The 19,941-nt window shown below is 37.0% G+C and overlaps 1 protein-coding gene across 2 annotated transcripts in view; it reads left to right on the top strand.

The window, feature by feature from the left end:
* The window catches only part of cdk14 (cyclin dependent kinase 14), a 223,704-nt gene that overhangs the window by 38,050 nt on the left and 165,713 nt on the right, over positions 1-19,941 (top strand). Inside the window, exon 1 of one of the 2 annotated variants that reach the window (XM_067447901.1) lies at positions 11,619-11,891. The exons of the other annotated variant lie outside the window; for it this stretch is intronic. The gene's annotated coding sequence lies outside the window, so the exon portion shown is untranslated. Of the gene's footprint in view, positions 1-11,618; positions 11,892-19,941 lie in introns of those variants that run through there. 2 annotated transcript variants of the gene reach the window in all.

Genomic DNA, 19,941 nt, shown 5'->3' with positions numbered 1-19,941 from the left:
ATCCAAAATACAATATTGTGAAATATCATAAGATGATGATGATTATTTTTATTGGTATTATTATTATTATTAAAATATATTTTAAAATGTAATTTATTCCTGTGAACAAAGCTGAATTTTTAGTACCATTACTCCAGTCTTCAGTGTTACATGATCCTTCAAAAATCATTCTGATGATGATTTAGTGCTCAAGAAACATTTATGATAATTCTCAATGTTGAAAACACTTGTGCTGCTTCATATTTTTGTGGAAACCGTTACAAAAAATTTGCAAAAGGACACATATTTTGATAAAAATTGATACTAAATAAGTGTATACTGTTACAAAACATTTTTATTTTATGTAAATGGTGTTCTCTAATTAAAGAATCTTGAAAAAAATAAGTGTAGAGGGTATGCACTGACGTCACCAACTTTCCAAAGATCCAGTGATCCATGAATATTGACATGCAGCCAGGAATTGTGTTTCCTGACATTTATATGACACTGGGGAAACACATAAAGCAAATTTGCCTGTGAACGCTTTTTAAATTCAGTATAGGTCTAAATCTGGGTGATCACTTATATCAATGTATGCTACCGTCATATCAAAAACAGAATAGTTTTTGTCAGTGTTTATGTAAGGGATAATGTACACCCAGCCGGTTGTTATCGCAGAATAAACCCCGACAGAGTGATCAGGACCCCGACGCGAAGCGGAGGGGTCTTGCATCACTCTGAAGGGGTTTATTCTGCGATAAAAACCGGCTGGGTGTACATTATCCCGCTTATTACACGGCTACTAGTCTCAAATAAATAATTATTAGACACAAAATATTGTCTCGAGATTAAATATTTTATTAGGCTAGCTCTAACGCAAAGCTTCCGCGAAGAAAAACAGTTCCAACCTGCTTTAAGCCTTTATCTATTGCTGAAGATTTGCCATATGCCCTTGCTAAATGTTGAAAATGAATGCATGTAAGGGTTAGTTCACCCAAAAATGAAACCAAGCCTATGATTTACTCACCCTCAAGTTGTCGTAGGTGTATGACATTCTTCTTTCAGACAAATACAATCGGAGTTATATTTAAAAAGTCCAGGCTAACGTTAATCCCAGCAGTTGTTGTAGTTGTGTTTGAAGTCCAAAAAAAATGCAGCTGTCCGTCAAATAACGTGCTCCACACGACTCCGATGGGATAATAGAGCCTTCTGATTCGAATCGATGCGTTTGTGTAAGAAAAATATCTATATTAAAAACGTTATAAAGGAAACCTGCCTTGATGTCTTCCAATGTAACCCACTACTGTTTAAGCCACAAGATGGCGCCAGCGTTAAGCATAGAAGTAGTACCGGTCAAGATAACTCGTAGTACCCGTATGAGCGGGTGTTATCTGGAAATAACGTACCGCTGGAATGCGTGATTGACCAATCAGAATCAAGTATTTCACAGAGCCGTGTAATAATTAAAAACATCCAATTATGCAGAATATAAGATGATACATATTTAAGTAATGAGTTATCAGTACAAAATGCAGGGTATGATTTTTACCCCACAATTCAACATATTTACACAAAATGATAACTGCAAATCACAAAACGATAACTGCACGTTTCGCTGCCTGGAGTCCAGTTGCTTCTGTGAATTGCAGCGATACATTTGCTTCTCTTTTCTGTAGCTTTTGGCAGTCTGTAAAAAATATACCTCAGATTTCTTGTCAAATCTATTTTGTCAGTCAATCTCAAATCTCTTTCCCGTTTTAGATTTTAGATGAGTTTTGTTTGTTTTTTGCAGCATTCACGCTGAAAAGCATTCACTGCCGCTCAGTGGGGGTAACTGCCGTCATCCAGCTGACGGTGACGTCACATGCATATCGGTTTATTTTTATATTAGTGCTGCAAACCAAAAAATTATATTAAAGTGTCCAAAATGTAGTGCATAAATAGGCTACACTATATTCCAATTCATACAATAATTATAAGGGTCAGGAAAACGCTAACTGATATGAGTCAAACAAGAACCATTTCATTGTATGGAAAAAAACACTTCAGATGCTCGGCTGCATTTCTCCTTTTGTGTTTCACGTAAAAAAAACTACAGCATGATGGTTTAATCATGTAAATCATAACATAGATTTAATGTTTGGCTGTCATGTGTTGTGAAATCTTACAGATTCTTGCCCATATGTAAATAACATTCAGCATTAAACGGTCGGTTTTACCTGAGACAGACTTTGAATTCAGCGTTGTGTTTTCACACGTCTCACCGGGGAGTTCACAACAACTGCAAATTGCCTAGAATTCTTGAATATATTTGTTTCAATCTGTTTGAGTTTAGAGCCTCTGTGCATAGTTCTCCAAATGCAGTAACATCAATATTAATTCTCCATTTTATGCACATTGACGATGACAAACTTTTGTTCTGGGAATTTCCTGCGAGGAGACGCCTTGATGAAGAGATTCTGTTTGATAAGTTGCGATTGGCTTTATTAATGCGCAGATTAACAGTCTGCACAATGTTTCTAACGAGCTCTTCATGGCCCAGAGTGATGAATGAATCCTATTATGGTGTCAATTGAGGTTATTTGCAGCTGAATAGGCGAGAAGCACAAAAGGCCAGACGATTTATTTAGATTTTCGCCTCTATCTTGCGTTGTTCTGGCTGAATTAATGGATTGGCTCGTTAGCTAAACATGAACTTTGAGGGCAGAGCGAATGGTTAACGTGATAAATGAGATCTTCTCTTATATATGATACGAAAATGAATAGTGGCTCTGTTTCAAACTCCAGTGAGCTGCCACGCTCTCTGTGGACTATATAGGCAGAATCCTGACTGACAAGGAACAGCTAGGGTTGCAAAATTGGATATTTTCAAAGTTGGAAATTTTCCATAACAATTAACAGGAGTATATGTGACATATATGGGAATTAAATCGAATTAATGGGAATAAAATGGACATTTGCAAAATTGTACGTTAGTCCATAACAGGGATTTGAAATGTAGTTGAACATGAACAAGTGCAGAAATGAATTTATTGCATGTTCTTCCCCTTTGCAATCCTAACAAGGAATCATTTTGGAAGACTCTCCATGCTTCATGTTATGCTTCTCAGTTGAAAAGCACACTGCAAAAAAATATTTTATTCCTTAGTAGTTTTGTCCTGTTTTTCAGTACATATTAAAAAAAAATCAGCAAAAAATCTTAAATTGAGATGATGGATTTTTTTGAAAATAACATGACGTATGCTTAAAATGAGAAAATATCTGCCAGTGGGGTCAGAAAAAAAATCTTAACCCATTTAGTAGATTTGATCTTGTTTTAGGTAGGATTAGCTTGCTTTTATTTGAATTGATTCCTCAAAAAAACATATTTTTTCATGTAATGTTACTTTACATCTCAAGTAAATGTATGGTAATTTATGAATGTTTAGAGTTTTGATATCAAAATAAATGAATTTATACTAAAAACAAAAACAAAACAAAAACTAGCTTTCACTTTAAATGAACCCCCTTGGGTTGGCACACATTTGTTCTTGTTTTAAGTATAAACTTTATTTTCTTATAAAACAAGACTTCCTATTTTCTGTCATTTTGCATCACAAGTACATTTTTAAGTACAATCAACTTGGATGTTTAAAGGCACAATATGTAATGTTTCAGCATTAAAAATATAAAAGATCACTATATCTATGTTATATATTTTTTAAAGTTGTGTGTTTACATTATCCCGACAGTTCCAATTAACTTCTAAATCCAGAGAAATTAATATTTTAATTCGAAGACACGGACCGTGTCTTTATTTCCGTTATGTCGCCAGTCTTTCACGTCATATCCACGTTTGCGTCTTGCTTCCTGCGAACTCGGCGGAACCATAGATATCTATGGGCGGAACCGCCAAACTCAAAGAGGAACACTGACAGACAGTATAAGGGGAACCCCCGTATAAAAAAGTCTGTATGATAATGGATCATGACTACTCTTTGCCTGTACGTTTTGCCAGCTCAACAAAGCGCAAACGTACGGGTGAAAAAAATGACCCGAGAAGATTTTGGGACAGTAGAAGAAGCAATAGACGTGTAAACCTTGGAGAAGCCTTTGAAAGATGGCGAAATCTTCGTGACAAGCTCGGACTGCAGAGAGATGCTGATCTCGCTTGCGTTTTAATAAACAGGTCATTTAAGTAACCATTCAGCTAACATAATAATCATATAATCATAACATGCTGTATGTTTGCATATTGCATAGCGATCTTGACCACAGTGAGACGCGTTTAGCTGAATACGTAATGTTATACATTTTGTATCGGCTTTTCAAACAGGCGGATTCTCTGTTTTTGGAGACTGAAAGAGCTATTTTTTTAAAAACTGATTCAAAAGTATTTCTATCCGTATATTTGGTGACACGATGATGTCATGTGTAAAACGCAGATGGACTAGCTATTATTGGTTTTATATGTAGCTGGAGAAAGTAACGTTAGCTTCATAAGGTAATATGCCACTATCTTTGTCAATTAATATAAGGTGACCGTCACTTTTATCATATGTTAATACTAGCTACATATAATATCTATTTAATAATGATCTACTTATTCATATATCTCTGAGTTCCAAAATAAATGTTTATTAGAATGATTGATGAACGTGGGGAGCGACACAGCGCGTGTTCCAATGAACAACGTATTGCTGGTCCTGGTTCTCTCATATACTATGTTTTATGTTGGTAATGATAAACTAAATTGAAATTTATTTCCTTATTGAAGAGTTGATATACAGAATGTTCGACAATCGCGGATGCCATGTCAATATATCTATAATTTGAGTAACTCAAATTATGATGCGCGGTTAATATGTCAACATAGCCTACCAACTTATAGGTATGTTGGCATAGCGACCGCCCGCACAACATTCTGTCTCGCACATTATCTAACGTTACTGATAAGTTTGTTAAGTAACGGTAGCTCGCTGCTATTTCATTAGATTGACATTACATAAAGTGAAAAGCCGTAACTAAACTTAACAATAATAGAGATGTAATATAACAATTACCTTGTCAGTGAACATGTTTTCTGCTGGAGATGCCAGATTCGCTGGTTGACAGTGGCAATAATGACAACAACTCCCATGAGCCCACGCACTTTCCCGACGTCATCAAAGTACGTCTGTTGTTATTATTTTGAATGAGTGACCCCTAGTGGCCAAAAGTTGCATACTGCACGTTTAAGTGATTTCATCTTGAATTACATGAAACTAACTTTAAAAAATGATTTTAATCTTGTATAACTTTAAAATAAAATGTATTAGCAATGTAAAAACATGCTGTCATAACTCGTTGATCATGTAATTTTTTTACATTTTGCTTTAAGAATTTGAATATATTTGATATCAAAACTATATGCAAGGTTTATGTTTAATATTAGGGGAAAATATGTCTATCAATCAAACCTAACACTGGGATAGTCTAATAAAAGGATAGTCATAAAATACACAGCATACACAATTATAGTGCATTTTCAATTTTTATTGAATTATTTTATTGAAATTGTTCAGTATCTTTGGCGTTCCTCCTGTGGATGATCACGGTAACCGTGACTTGTTCTCGCAGATGTAGGAAAGCAGATAAACTGAACACTTTCTGAAATCATCTGACATGTGTAACCTGCTGTCAAAGGTATCAGGTTATGCATTTTAGCCAACTGGAACAGATCCCACTTTACTAAGCTTATACTGAATCAAATGTATTGCTAATTGTTAGTTGAGCAATTGTTAGATAGTACATCAACTAATGTTAGCTAATCGGACCTTATTATAAAGTGTTACCAGGCATATTTTGCATCAAGAATATTGAACCTTTTCAATGAAATGCACCAATAAAAATAAACGTCAATATTTACTTGCATATACTGAAACATTTGAATGTATCAAGTTTAAATGACTGAAACTTGATTAACTTAGAAAACACTACTAAATGTGAAACCTGAATTTTTGCCGTTTGATATGATCTTTTTGCAAACAGATGGATTTGATGTATATGATGGGAAGGAGTCTGTCTGTCTGAGCAAATGAACCTGTGAGTTGGAAGAGTTTGTGTTTGGGTTATTGGTTCTGGTGGTTCAGAGGTTTTGTGATTTTCCGGCGGGATTCTCGATGGTCTCCTACGGGTCTCCCTCCTCCTATGGTGTCGGATGTGCTGTGCTGAATTATTCAGGATGTTCAGGACTCCTGTCGGGACTTTCCTCAAATAAGCACGAGTAAATCTGTCATGGAATAAAAAAAAAAAAAAGTTAAATGCAACTTTTTATCTCACAATTCAGACTTTTTTTCATTGCTATTCTGACTTTTTCTCAGAATGGTGAGATAAAAAGTCGCTATTACCTTTTGTATTTTCTATTATGTGGCGGAAGCAATCTTACACATTTCATCCCAAAACCAAAAAGAAATAAATACTTTACCCTCAAAGTATTATAACTCTAATGTCTTTTTATTTCTCATTTTTCTCAGTTTCGGTGGTAAATGGAAAGCAATTAACGGATTAAATTTCTTTTAATGAATATTAAATATTTTATTAAATATTTTGATATTAAAATCATTTTGTTTATTTGAGAAGTATTATGTTAATTGAAATGTATTGTACTAATTTAAATGTAAGCTAAATTAATAGCTTAACCAGCTAAAATAATTTTATTTTGCATTACATTGACAAGAGTGGAATTAATTTCCATTGAATAAATTCCTTTCCCAATGTAAATGGGTTCCTTAAATGTTCTCTTAAAGGGATAGCTTACACCAAACCGGGTAACTTTGTCATTTACTCACCATCGAATTGTTTCAAACCTGTATGAGTTTCTTGCTTCTGTCGAACACAAAAGATGATATTTTGTAAAATGTCAGTAACCAGCCAGTTGACGAGCCATTGATTCCCATGGTAGGAAAAAAATACAATGGAAGTCAATGGGGGCCGTCAACTGTCTGGTTACAGACATTCTTCAAAATATCATCTTTTGTGATCAACAGAAGCAAGAAACTTGTACATGTTTGGAAAAAATTGTGGGTAAATGATGACAATTGAAATTTTTGTGTTAACTATTCCTTTAATGGTCTTTAAAATATAGTAAGCTTTGAATTGAAAATTGAAAACCTGGAAAATTATAATTTATTTTAGTATTTTCTTTTGATTTATGGGGAAATATAACCTGGAAATGTTCTTGAAAATTTTTGTTAAATGCATCAATTTTTTATTTTGGTTGTTTCAGTTTTTTTTTTCTCAGTTAAGTATCACTCTTGTCTCACTGTTTCTTGTAAAATTCCATAAGAAGATAAAAATGAACCCAAATAAGTCACTATTGGTCTTAGCGGAAAGCATAGAGCTATAAAAGGATTGTGTTTAGCAGCTCAAATCCTTTGCTCATCTATTGGGATTCTTAATTCACATGGGATTATTGTTGAATCCCATGATTAAACAATGGAGATAATATGATTATCAAGAGATCTCATTAGTGTGTCCAGTCCTGCGGATGCGAATGTGTTCATGACAGATGGCTGGCCGTTAGCTACTTTTCTCTAGGTCTCAAAAATATCTTTTTGTGAAGACTTTTCTCCTTTGAATGAGTTAAAAAAAGAAGTGGATATTTATGACTGGGTTAAAAATACTGATTTCTCGATTTTAATCGATTCTCATTTTGATGACCCGATATTGGTCCTTAAATCCAAATAAGTTATCTTTAAAGGTGTGTTAACACTTGGCATGTTTGGTTTAATTACAACGATTGTTCTGTTAGTGTGTCTCATTTGTGCACCAAACAAACTCTAATGCAGATCGAATGGTATATAAACAGAAGACAGACCAAAGACATGTAAATGAACCTAAAACAGGACGTCATAGCACAAGATGCGAATCTACAAAGCACAGAAAGCTTACACACACCTGTTTTTTCTCATATTGGTTGTGCTGTTGCCCATCACAGTTCGGTACAAGCATCAGAACCACGTCTCCTCCATGGTCTCCTCATAGCAGATCTCCGTTAATGTGTGATGGAGGGATTCCTGTTGCAGTTTATAAGCCAAAATACCATCATATGTAGCTACACACATACATTAATCCTGGCACTGTTTTGGATGTTCTGTTGGTTCCGTTTCGAAACATACCATGCTTTTAGGTTCTGTATTTTTAAGTTTGGTGTTAAAAATGGCAATTTGAACACTTTCAGGATTACTTTTTTTTGGAATCAGTGTCTGATTCTCTCACAGGGCTCGCAAAACATCTTTATCAAACAAACATCCACCCACGATTGATTGGAATATGATTTTTTTATTACTTGGCCCGCCCGATCAATGGATTTAAGCGCGAACCACACACACACACACACACACACACACACACACACACACACACACACACACACACACACACACACACACACACACACGCCCTTGAAATATCAAGTCAAGAGAGAGTGAACAACGCGGATCAAGAAAGGAATATTATTTCACTATTTAAGATTCACCGGCCTGCCGACGGGCTTCCGTTTTGGTTCCGTTTCTGACGTTGGGCTTTGCGAGCCTTGGCCCATAACGTTACATGTCTGAGTCTGATCTCGAATTGCAATGAACCGACAAATAAAGGATTCTCCAGCCTTTGACAGCGTGCTATGGTATGCTCTGTTAGACACATGCGCATAATCAAAACAATCTATAACAATGCAATACTATCACATATAAAAAATGTTTTACTCACATAAGTGTGCTGCACCATTCCTGTCGGATCCAATATAGAAGACACAGTATTGTGTTTTAATCTCAATATGTCTGCAAATCCAGTTTTGACCTGTGTTTTATTTACAAACGATTTCGCAGTGAAATGAAGCAAACAAGGCACAGCGCAATATCTTGCTCTCTTCGTGAGCATGTGTATTGCTAGTGAGATTAGTTTAGCTCCACGAATCTGTTGAGTCGCCGTTTTTGACTAGCAAGGAAGTTTTCAGCTCCGAAACTTACAGGATATTATTATATCACAATTAACTTTTATATATCAGAGGTTCAAGGGAAAAGAGGCTCAAGGGAAAGTTGATTTCTCGATTTATTATCCCTTTATTGACTGCCTTTGTCAACCACCTTTACTAGAAACGCTTGTTGACCGGTCTCACTGATGGTTTTGATGGTGAACCAGCACTAGACCACGCTAGTTGGTCTATACAGCAGACAACTACCCAAAAACCCTCTTTGTCCGTGTCCGTTATTAGCCGATCATCATAAATGGTTGCTTTCCATGTCAGATCTCTGCAGATTGAGGGTTTAAGAGCTTGGTGCTGTTGTTTTCTTCTGGTGTGTGAATAAAGACTTTTCTACCTGTGCTCATAATAGCAGCGTACCATTCCTATGGCAACACGTCTCTCAAGGTTGCTGTGCGCGAAAGCGTTTCATACAATCTCCTGTGAGAGCAGATAGCAGTGTTTTTACAGTTCACCCACTGCCCTTGGGTGCTCACCATGGGCTGCGCTCAATCTCTTCTGTGTTGCTGATAAGGCAAATAGTGTTTTTGTGGAAGCCCCTGTTTTATTGAATTATAGGTCAAGCAGTGACCTCGTAGGGATGGCGAACCTTGTCGATCTGTGTGAGGTTTATCCAGGTGAACAAGCCATTTCTAATGGGATGTTATTTACTGTGTGTAAAAACTCACAATTTTTTTTTTAAACTGTAATTTTAGTAGGGCTGTAAAATCGATCTACTATAAAAGTTTGTGTTTATATAATAGATGTATGTATGTATGTATGTATTTAGCCTAATATATGTATAATATATCGCCAATGTCACGTGATTTCAGCAGTTTGACATGCGATCCGAATCATGAATCAATAAACTGATTCATGACCGTTTTAATCTTTATGAGGAACGCGGAAGAGAAGACAATGCTGAATAAAGTCGTAGTTTTTGTTATTTTTGGACTAAAATGTATTTTCGATGCTTCAAGAGATTCTAATGAACTAACTGATGTCACATATGGACTACTTTGATGATGTTTTTATTCCCTTTCTGGACATGGACAGTATAGTGTGCATACACTTAGATACGCTCTCGGACTAAATATAAAATATCTTAAACTGTGTCTGAAGATGAACGGAGGTCTTACGGGTCATTAATGACATACATTTCATTTTTGGATGAACTAACACTCTAAGTGTCATTTTATGTGTTTTTTGGGGAAAATTAGATAAGGTGGAGACTTTATATTGTTTAATAGTGTTAATGTTTAATTATGATGGAATATTTAGAACCATTTAAATTATACTGGGTTACCATAGTGGAGAAGAGCGGAGCGGTTGCTTAGGCCAGGGGTTTTCAAACTTTATGATCCCAAGGACCCCCACAATACAATGAATCTTTTATGAGGGACACCCTTCCAAAAATCCATATATTTTTATGAAGAAACATTTAAACTGTTAGATAAATTGTGTGATATTATAAATGCAAAATATTGTTTCCAAGCGTAATAAACTTGCTATAATTATTGTATTATGTATAAACCTGAAGAAGAAAAAATTTTAACTAAAAAATTTTACATAAAAATCTTTCACAATAAATGTATGTAAGCAGATTACATATTGCGTTAAGAATACTGCCTTACAACAGAAAGATACAAAGCAAACATATACAATTCTGTATATACAATTTTTAATTACAATTCAAAAAAGGTATTATATTCGGTAGACTTTATCCATTTTTGCCGTGCCTTTTATTTCTCTAAAATTTTCTGGGGCCCCCTTAGAATCTTCTGGAGGACCCCTGGGGGTCCCCGGACCCCAGTTTGAAAACCCCTGGCTTAGGCTGTGGACTGAAACAGCACATGTCATTAAAAAGCACTTCAGTACTTCAGTGTTCATTATGTGCTATTGTTGGCTAATATTAGGACGGCTAGTTAGGACAGTCTTATAAATCATTTGAATATACAAAAACAAAACAAACTTTTACTGTTTATTCCACTGTTGTTAGGGAGCCATATTAAAAATCATTTTGAGACTACTCAATTGGGTTACTTAAAAAAGTTATGTGAACAAAATTGTGTTTGTTTAACTTAATAGATTCATTTGGAAACCGATGTACATGATTAAATGATGATCCAACACACCTTTTTTTTCAGTGCATATGTCTTTCATTTGATTGTGCAGTGATATGGGACCTGAACCTGTTCTTGACAGGTTTTGTGCGGTGTCTCATCCCGATCCCGTTCCCTCTCCCTCTCCCTCTCTCCCGGCCGGGTGTTCGGCAGAAGCTGCGGTGATGCAGGACATCTGGAGCGTTCAGTATTTCCCTGTCGTTTCTAATATTGTTGTTAATGTTATTCACGATTGATGGCAGCTTGGCAGGCCGGCGTTTCATATTTCACTGAGGCTGTGCCGGGCTGGAGTGAATCAATAGAGAGAGAGAGAGAGAGAGAGAGAGAGAGAGAGAGAGAGAGAGAGAGAAAAGAGAGAGAGAGAGAGAGAGAGAGAGAGAGAGAGAGAGAGAGAGCATGGGTTGCACGGCTGATGCTGCAGACGCCGCTACTGCCTCCCGCTTCCTCAAACTCCTCCGGATCAGACCATCTCCGCTTGCGGGGGGCCGCCGCTCACAGCCCGTGTTGTTTGGCTGTGAGCGGGCGGCTCAATGGGGGCACGAGCCATGTCAGGTCACATATATAATACGACTGATGAGCTGTGATGAACGGACGGTGCATACCAGCTGCATTATAGTGACACTCAAGACATCCCTTTGAAAGTTTCCCCCCGGCATACACTATCCCTTTTGTTTTAGTCTGCTCTCTGGGCTCTCAGCCGTCCGAGCCAGAGAGATGTTTTGAATGCGCTTCGCTGGCCTGCATACGTTTGGTCTGCATGCGAGAGGCACTCAGGTGAGCTGTTTCCTGCAAACAGTGACTGCAATAAGGTAAGAGCACAGCACGACGAGCACGGCTTCCCCTTTCTCCCTTTCAGTGCATGCTTTGTGCATCAGCAGAAACAGTCCCCAGATGCTGTGATCACGTTTATTTGGGTTTATGTTGCCCACGCGAACATGTACACGCCGTGTGCATTGCCAGTGTCATGTCCGGAGCAGGTCGGCCCACCTGAGAATCGCGCTGGTACTCGAGATATAACGACGTGCTTCATGCATGTGTCCTGCAGGATAGTGCATTTATTAGGGATGCTCTAGTTGTCACGATCAGCCGTTTGCCTCCATCCTCTCTGTGCTCAGCATACGACTTCCTGCCCCAGGGATGTTGTGATGGTGGGGAGGGAGATGATGGAGGAAGAAGCAGGCCACTCTCCCGTCTGTGTTAACGCCTCGCAGTCGCAGCATCCCACCGCGGTGCAGCCAGAGGCCTGTGGAGATTCCATCGGCAGCTTTATCAGGACGCAGGAGCGGCAGGAAGGATTAGACCTGATAGGGTGACAAGCACTGACATGTGTCACTAACACACTGTGCGAGCGAGAGCAGATTACGGTGGTGACGGCTGAACTAGGGCACTTGTGCAGGCGTGGACAAGTTGCAAAAGTGTGTTCATGAATTCATAGCTGCTTCATTTCTAGATGTTACTGCTTAAAACCTAATCAATTATTGTAAATAATTGTTATTTCTATCCATCAATCCATCCATCCATCCATTCATCCATCTGTCATCCTATCTGTCATCCATCCATCCTTCCTCCTGTCGAGTCATCCATCCATCCATCCATCCATCCATCCATCCATCCATCCATCCATCCATCTATCCGTCATTCTATCTGTCATCCATCCATCCATCCATCCATCCATCCATCCATCCATCCATCCATCCATCCATCTATCCGTCATTCTATCTGTCATCCATCCATCCATCCATCCATCCATCCATCCATCCATCCATCCATCCATCCATCCATCCATCCATCTATCCGTCATTCTATCTGTCATCCATCCATCCATCCCTCCATCCATCTATCCGTCATTCTATCTGTCATCCATCCATCCATCCATCCATCATCCATCCATCCATCCATCTATCCATCCATCTGTCATTCTATCTGTCATCCATCCATCCTTCCTCCTGTCGAGTCATCCATCCATCCATCCATCCATCCATCCATCCATCCATCCATCCATCTATCTATCTATCTATCTATCTATCTATCTATCTATCTATCTATCTATCTATCTATCTATCTATCTATCTATCTATCATCTATCTATCTATCTATCTATCTATCTATCTATCTATCTATCTATCTATTCATCCATTGAATTTCACATCTTTAAAGGTCCAATGGCATGACATTTTTATTTTATGAGGTTTTTCAACATTAATATGAGTTCCCCTAGCCTGAATATTGTCCCCATGTGGCTAGAAATATTAATCTGTGTAAAACGAGTTCTGTGTTTCTCTGCCTTTGAGAAAATGAGAGCTCAGATGAGCTGATCCTGAATTCTCCTGTTATGACTTCATACCAGGAAAGGTTACCGCCCCTTCCTCTGCTTTGCCCGCCCAGAGAATAAGTAGAGAATTTATTCAGTTTATCAGTCGCTGTCAGCACAGGCTTTATCATATGGATTCAACAGCACCACCACAAACAGTGAATAACAGTGTTCATTAAAGGGTTAGTTCACACAAAAATATTCTCATCTTATTGTAACTTTGTATCGATGTGTTTAGTGCCTTTATGGGTCTTGTGAGTGGGTCAGTGGGAATGTCCTGAATGCCAATGGAGGCCTTTCTGAAGCCTTTCTCAGCCGTCAGCTTTCAACAAAAACATCTTCATTTGTGTTCTGAAGATGATTTGTGTTCCTTTTATTTCTAAATTATGACTTTTTTTTAAATGTAAAAAACATACTAACAATATATGTGCACCTATGAAACATTATAAAATAATTCAAAATCAGTGCCATGAGACCTTTAAATTAAATTAAATTGCAAATTGCAATTCTACATCCTGTTTGTCAAATTCAGGAGTTGAATTAGAAAAAAACAAGGACATGATGTGCCCAACCCAGGTCCACACAGCTTAACTAGCTTAACCAGCTTCACTGCTTACAGCATGCTGGCAAACTAAGCTATGCCTGGGTGTGCTGCTGGCATAAACCAGCCTAGACCAGCATGGAAATTAATTTATGTGTTCAGATATGATTAGCTTTGTAATGTGATTTTGCCGTATGTTTTTTTTTTTAAAGCTTTGAGCTTAAAACAAAGCTTTCGTGGTTGTGTGTTCCATGCAGACCATTGTGATGAGGTTCATAGATGAAGCTGAGGTCACACTGTGAGGTCTTTTAAACATGACCTCACACACACCCATTCACGCTGTAGAAGTTCATTAGCGCTGGTTAGCGTATATTAGATATGTGCATAATTAATTTTGCAAGGGAGTAAACATGCCTTAATTGATACAAAGTTTTAATCACGACAGTGTCTCCATTTGTTAGATGCTTTATGTAAATCTAGTCATTAGCCAACTGCTGTTGACCGTTGCTTTTCTTTTCCGAGCACACGTCTGCTACAATTATCAATCTATAATTCAAAAACAATTAGCGAAGCCTGTTTGAACTCTCTAAACTCACTCAAAGAGCTCTCGAGCTCTCACCGTGAACTTGACCATTATAATCCACTCAAAGGCTTCGGTTACATGTCCATTACAGAGACCAGGACTCGTCTGTAGAGCAGGATATCAACACGAATTTGTAATCCAGCTCACATTTTTACAAAATGTCACCTAGATGGCCGCCCGAGCAAAAGAGGATTGATTAAAGCGACGCTCTGGTCGTGCACTGACTCTCTGCCAGCAGTTGTTCTGGTTTAAGTCCAGCCTCTTGTCCTCTTCCCCTTCAACGAATTGAGCACATTTCTGCTTTATAACAGCGGTGATGCATTAAAGCAGATCTACTGAAGATTTCTGTCTGTTCATCCATCCGTCCATCCGTCCATCCGTCCGTCCGTCCATCCGTCCATCCGTCCGTCCATCCATCCATCCGTCCATCCATCCATCCATCCATCCATCCATCCATCCATCCATCCATCCATCCATCCATCCATCCATCCATCCATCCATCCATCCATCCATCCATCTATCTATCTATCTATCTATCTATCTATCTATCTATCTATCTATCTATCTATCTATCTATCTATCTATCTATCTATCTATCTATCTATCTATCTATCTATCTATCTATCTATCTGTATGTGGTTCTGTCTATGGATCCATCCATCCATCCATCCATCAATCCATCCATCTGTCGTCCGTCAGTCCGTCTATCTATCTATCTATCTATCTATCTATCTATCTATCTATCTATCTATCTATCTATCTATCTATCTATCTATCTATCTATCTATCTATCTATCTATCTATCTATCTATCTATCTATCTATCTATCTATCTATCTATCTGTATGTGGTTCTGTCTATGGATCCATCCATCCATCCATCCATCCATCCATCCATCCATCCATCCATCCATCCATCCATCCATCCATCCATCCATCCATCCATCCATCCATCCATCCATCCATCCATCCATCCATCCATCCATCCATCCATCCATCACAGATTTCAGTCAGGATTGAGCAGATTGTGTTGTTCTTTCTTTTGTTCAATCTGTCTATTGTTTTCTCTGTTGTTCGACAGACAGATATATCTATCATTCTGTCTCCCAATCGTCTACAGTATCTATTGTTCTATCTTTCTATGCAGATTTCAGTCAGAATTGAATTGTTCTGTCTCTCATTCTATCTATTCTGTCTTTCATCTGTCTGTCTATTTTCATATCCGTTTATCTATTATTCGATCTACAGTATCTGTCTATCGATTGTTGTGTCATTTTATTGAGATTTCAATCAGAATTTAGCAGAATTGTTTAGAGCAATGCAGAGAAAGATCGCTGTAGTCTTGTGTGTTAGATAAGCATGAGGAAAAGGTGCATGTGTATTTGTAACCCACGGAAATTAAGATGAACAATGTCTCAGCTCATTAAATATAGAGGGAGACCGATTGATTGGTGTCATATATCAAAAAGAAAGTATTAGTACTCATAACCAATCTCTAAATAATACTGTAAATTCATCCCCAATAAAAACAGATGGAGCGAAATCAAAATAACCATGTTCTAGGAAGACACATTATCTGCATGAACGTGGTGAGATGAGTTTGAGCGGAAGGCTTGTGTTGTTGAGAAACACGTCCTGGTGGAATTAATGCTGGAGTGAGTCCTGATCCTAACAGCCATTAAACCGGGCAGCAACATCGAGGAAGTCTGCCAATTTTGTCATTAATACAGTGCAACCTTTTGTCTTCTTTTACTCCGTCCGTTTCCATCCAATTTCTATAAAACTGATGTGTAGCATTGACTTTAATCACAGGAGTTCACAGTCATGACCAGCACTGGACACAAAACTCTTCTCTTTTTAATCAGTATATACTTCAAATCAAAGTTATATGGAGCTAGAAATATGACTAAATGATCTGAATTTGAATTGTATAAATCTGAATTATTGACAAGTGTAATCTAACAAAATTGAATATTATGTTGCATTTTACATCGTTCTGAATTTGAATTTTTTTTAAATGTTAAATATAGAACCTTTGAAATTGAACACATCTGAAATGTGTTTATGTCGAAATTGTTTAGACATGTATTTTCAAACAGCAGATATTTTGTTCTGAATTAATCGACTGGAAATATTCAGTTTTTGAAAATACAGATTCAAGATTTCAGATGAAGAAGAAATTCAGATCATCAAATTCAATGTTCTAAAATTCAGATCATCAAATTCAATGTTCTAAAATTCAGATCATCAAATTCAATATTCTAAAATTCAGATCATCAAATTCAATGTTCTAAAATTCAGATCATCAAATTCAATGTTCTAAAATTCAGATCATCAAATTCAATATTCTAAAATTCAGATCATCAAATTCAATATTCTAAAATTCAGATCATCAAATTCAATATTCTAAAATTCAGATCGCAGAAATTCAGATCTTACAGAAAGTAGGCCAGAGGTCATCAGGGAAGAGTAAAGGATGTCAGAAAAATTCAACGGAGCACCATCTGATCATTTCATTTCCTATTTGTAATGGAATAAAGAGAAAGGATCAAACAACCCCTTTATACTTTTTTGTTTATTTTAGATTAATGCACAGAAAAAGAGATTTTGGCTAGATTTCTCATTTTTCGTGTGATCGGGTTGGGTTTACCGCACAATTAAATAAGGTTGGGTACTGATTAATATTTTATATATCAGATAAACATTTTTTTGTGTGAAACGGGTTAAGTTGCACAGAAAAGTTGCCTGATCTAGGACCTGCCCAGTACAGTTTAAGAAGCGGTAGTCTTCTACTGCTATAAGACTACTATTTTGTTGAACAGACCTGGGCTGAATCTGAAATCGCCCCCTATACCCTCAATACCTGCAAACAAGTTTCAAAATCCGGCCTATCAGGTAGAGTACAGAGTAAATTTTATGTACTGTACAGTGTATTGGGGGGATTTTTGGTGGTATACATATATTGATTTTGTAGTAATATTCTCATCAGTGTTCTATCAGCTTTTACATAGGCCTGCTTAAATCTGCATATTTGTGATATTTACCCCAGGGCGTTGTGTCATTTTATAAAGGCCATTTTTTAAATCTTATTAAATGTATGCATTTCATGTTCAATTCTTACATTAACAGCAATAAATAATGTTATGAGATTGATGTTCTAAATGTTTGAATATACAAATAAAAAAATGCAATGATACTTTTAAACATGAAACTAAACCGCCAATAGGTGGCAGCAAGTGATCGTCTTAATGAGTGAGTCATTGAGTCGTTCATTCAAATGATTCATTCAAAACGCTGATTCATTCAGTTCAAAACACCGCGCTGAGTGTTGTTCCGTTGGAACTATATTCGTCGGTGAAATCATAGTTGAAATAGAACAAAAAAAGTTTTTTGAGTCTAACATGTACGTACCTAATAATGAATTATGCTACACAATTCACGATTGCAATGTATTTGAAATCGTTTAGATTGCTGCTCACTTGTTTTGATTTCTCCACGAATGTCTCACAAAGAGACAGGCAGCGCCAGCCTCAACGCGACTTTGTTACCAGAGATACACTCCATTATCAGTCGCTGTTTACATTGAATATAATAATAAATAAATTATTATCTGGTTATTTTAATGTTTTATTTGTCCTGTCGGGAAAGTAAAACCCTCTTTGATTTGTCCCAGACAAAGATAATGTGGAGCCCTTACAGTCAGCCCTGTGTGTTCATTCATGATTTCTCTTGTGCTGTAAAGCGGAGGTGATTGGTTCATGTCATGAGCGCCGCCGTTTGCTTGAACTGAGGGCTACAGTGATCTGTGAATGTCACGCCATAGACTGTTAAAAAATAGGTCACGCATCATTAGAGCATTTCCCATTATTATTGTTAACAACTTCACCCCCCACCCCCAAAAGAAAACTCATCGGATCTACATTCATTCACTTGTTCGAGTTAACTGTATTAGTGGACTAAAGTAGGGTATAGTGAGGGTTTAGGGGGGCAATTTTGGATTCAACCCTGGAGAACGACAGATGACGTAAAATGCTTAGATTTTCTTCACTAATCAGCGATTTGTAAATCACGCACGCAAAATGAGAAATCTAGCCGAAATCTCTTTTTCTGTGCATTAATCTAAAATAAACAAAAAAGTATAAAGGGGTTGTTTGATCCTTTCTCTTTATTCCATTACAAATAGGAAATGAAATGATCAGATGGTGCTCCGTTGGATTTTTCTGACATCCTTTACTCTTCCCTGATGACCTCTGGCCTACTTTCTGTAAGATCTGAATTTCTGCGATCTGAATTTTAGAACATTGAATTTGATGATCTGAATTTTAGAACATTGAATTTGATGATCTGAATTTTAGAATATTGAATTTGATGATCTGAATTTTAGAATATTGAATTTGATGATCTGTAAATTTTAGAACATTGAATTTGATGATCTGAATTTCTTCTTCATCTAAAATCTTGAATCTGTATTTTCAAAAACTGAATATTTCCAGTCGATTAATTCAGAACAAAATATCTGCTGTTTGAAAATACATGTCTAAACAATTTCGACATAAAAACATTTCAGATGTGTTCAATTTCAAAGGATCTATATTCAACAATTAAAAAAAATTCAAATTCAGAACTGTGTAAAATGCAACATAATATTCAATTTTGTTAGATTACACTTGTCAATAATTCAGATTTATACAATTCAAATTCAGATCATTTTGTCATATTTCTAGCTCCATAAAGTTATAGCTGTATTCTAATGAGCTGCATTGCTGACAACATATCTCTTTACATGCGCTCAAAAAAATAACTCATTGGACAAACTCAATTTAGTTTTAGGGCAGGTTTAGGGCAGGTTTTCCATCCAATCAATATGTGTAGCCCCAAATAATAAAAATCTAATTCATGCAATGAAATGTGATTGAGTTGGTCAAACTCAGTTTTGGACAATGTAATTGTGTTGGTCAAACTCAATTTTATCAGATACAGTTTAAGTTATATTTTTATACTTATAACATTACTTTTTTGAACGTGTCATACTTTCATCATCATACACACTGTATATAATGACAATTTAAGAAAAGGGTGATGTAACGCCTAACATTAGCATAGATCACTGAGTGCCCACAGCCTAAAGGCCCTTTCACACCGGACGCGTAACGAAAAAGCGTAACGAATAAGCGAATATTTAGCATGCGAATACTTCGCGTCAAAACCATTCACGTCAGCCGCGACACGAATTTGCGACGTTCAGAGTCTCCAACATTCCAAAACATTTACTGCGTCAGCTGAGAAAACAAGGACAGTGAAGATGAGCTTTTCATTTTATTTAAAAGATGGTTTCGGGTGCAACCCAGTCTTGAAGGACAGAGAGTCTGAAGGGGAGGATGCTAATCATGTACAGGAGCTAAATCTTTATCATGGCCGGTTCTGCA

The sequence above is a fragment of the Pseudorasbora parva genome, chromosome 7, assembly GCF_024679245.1.
Source record: "Pseudorasbora parva isolate DD20220531a chromosome 7, ASM2467924v1, whole genome shotgun sequence".
Classification (NCBI taxonomy): Eukaryota; Metazoa; Chordata; class Actinopteri; order Cypriniformes; family Gobionidae; genus Pseudorasbora; species Pseudorasbora parva.
The sequence above is the reverse complement of the archived record's forward strand: the minus strand, read 5'-3'. Positions and strand labels throughout refer to the sequence as shown.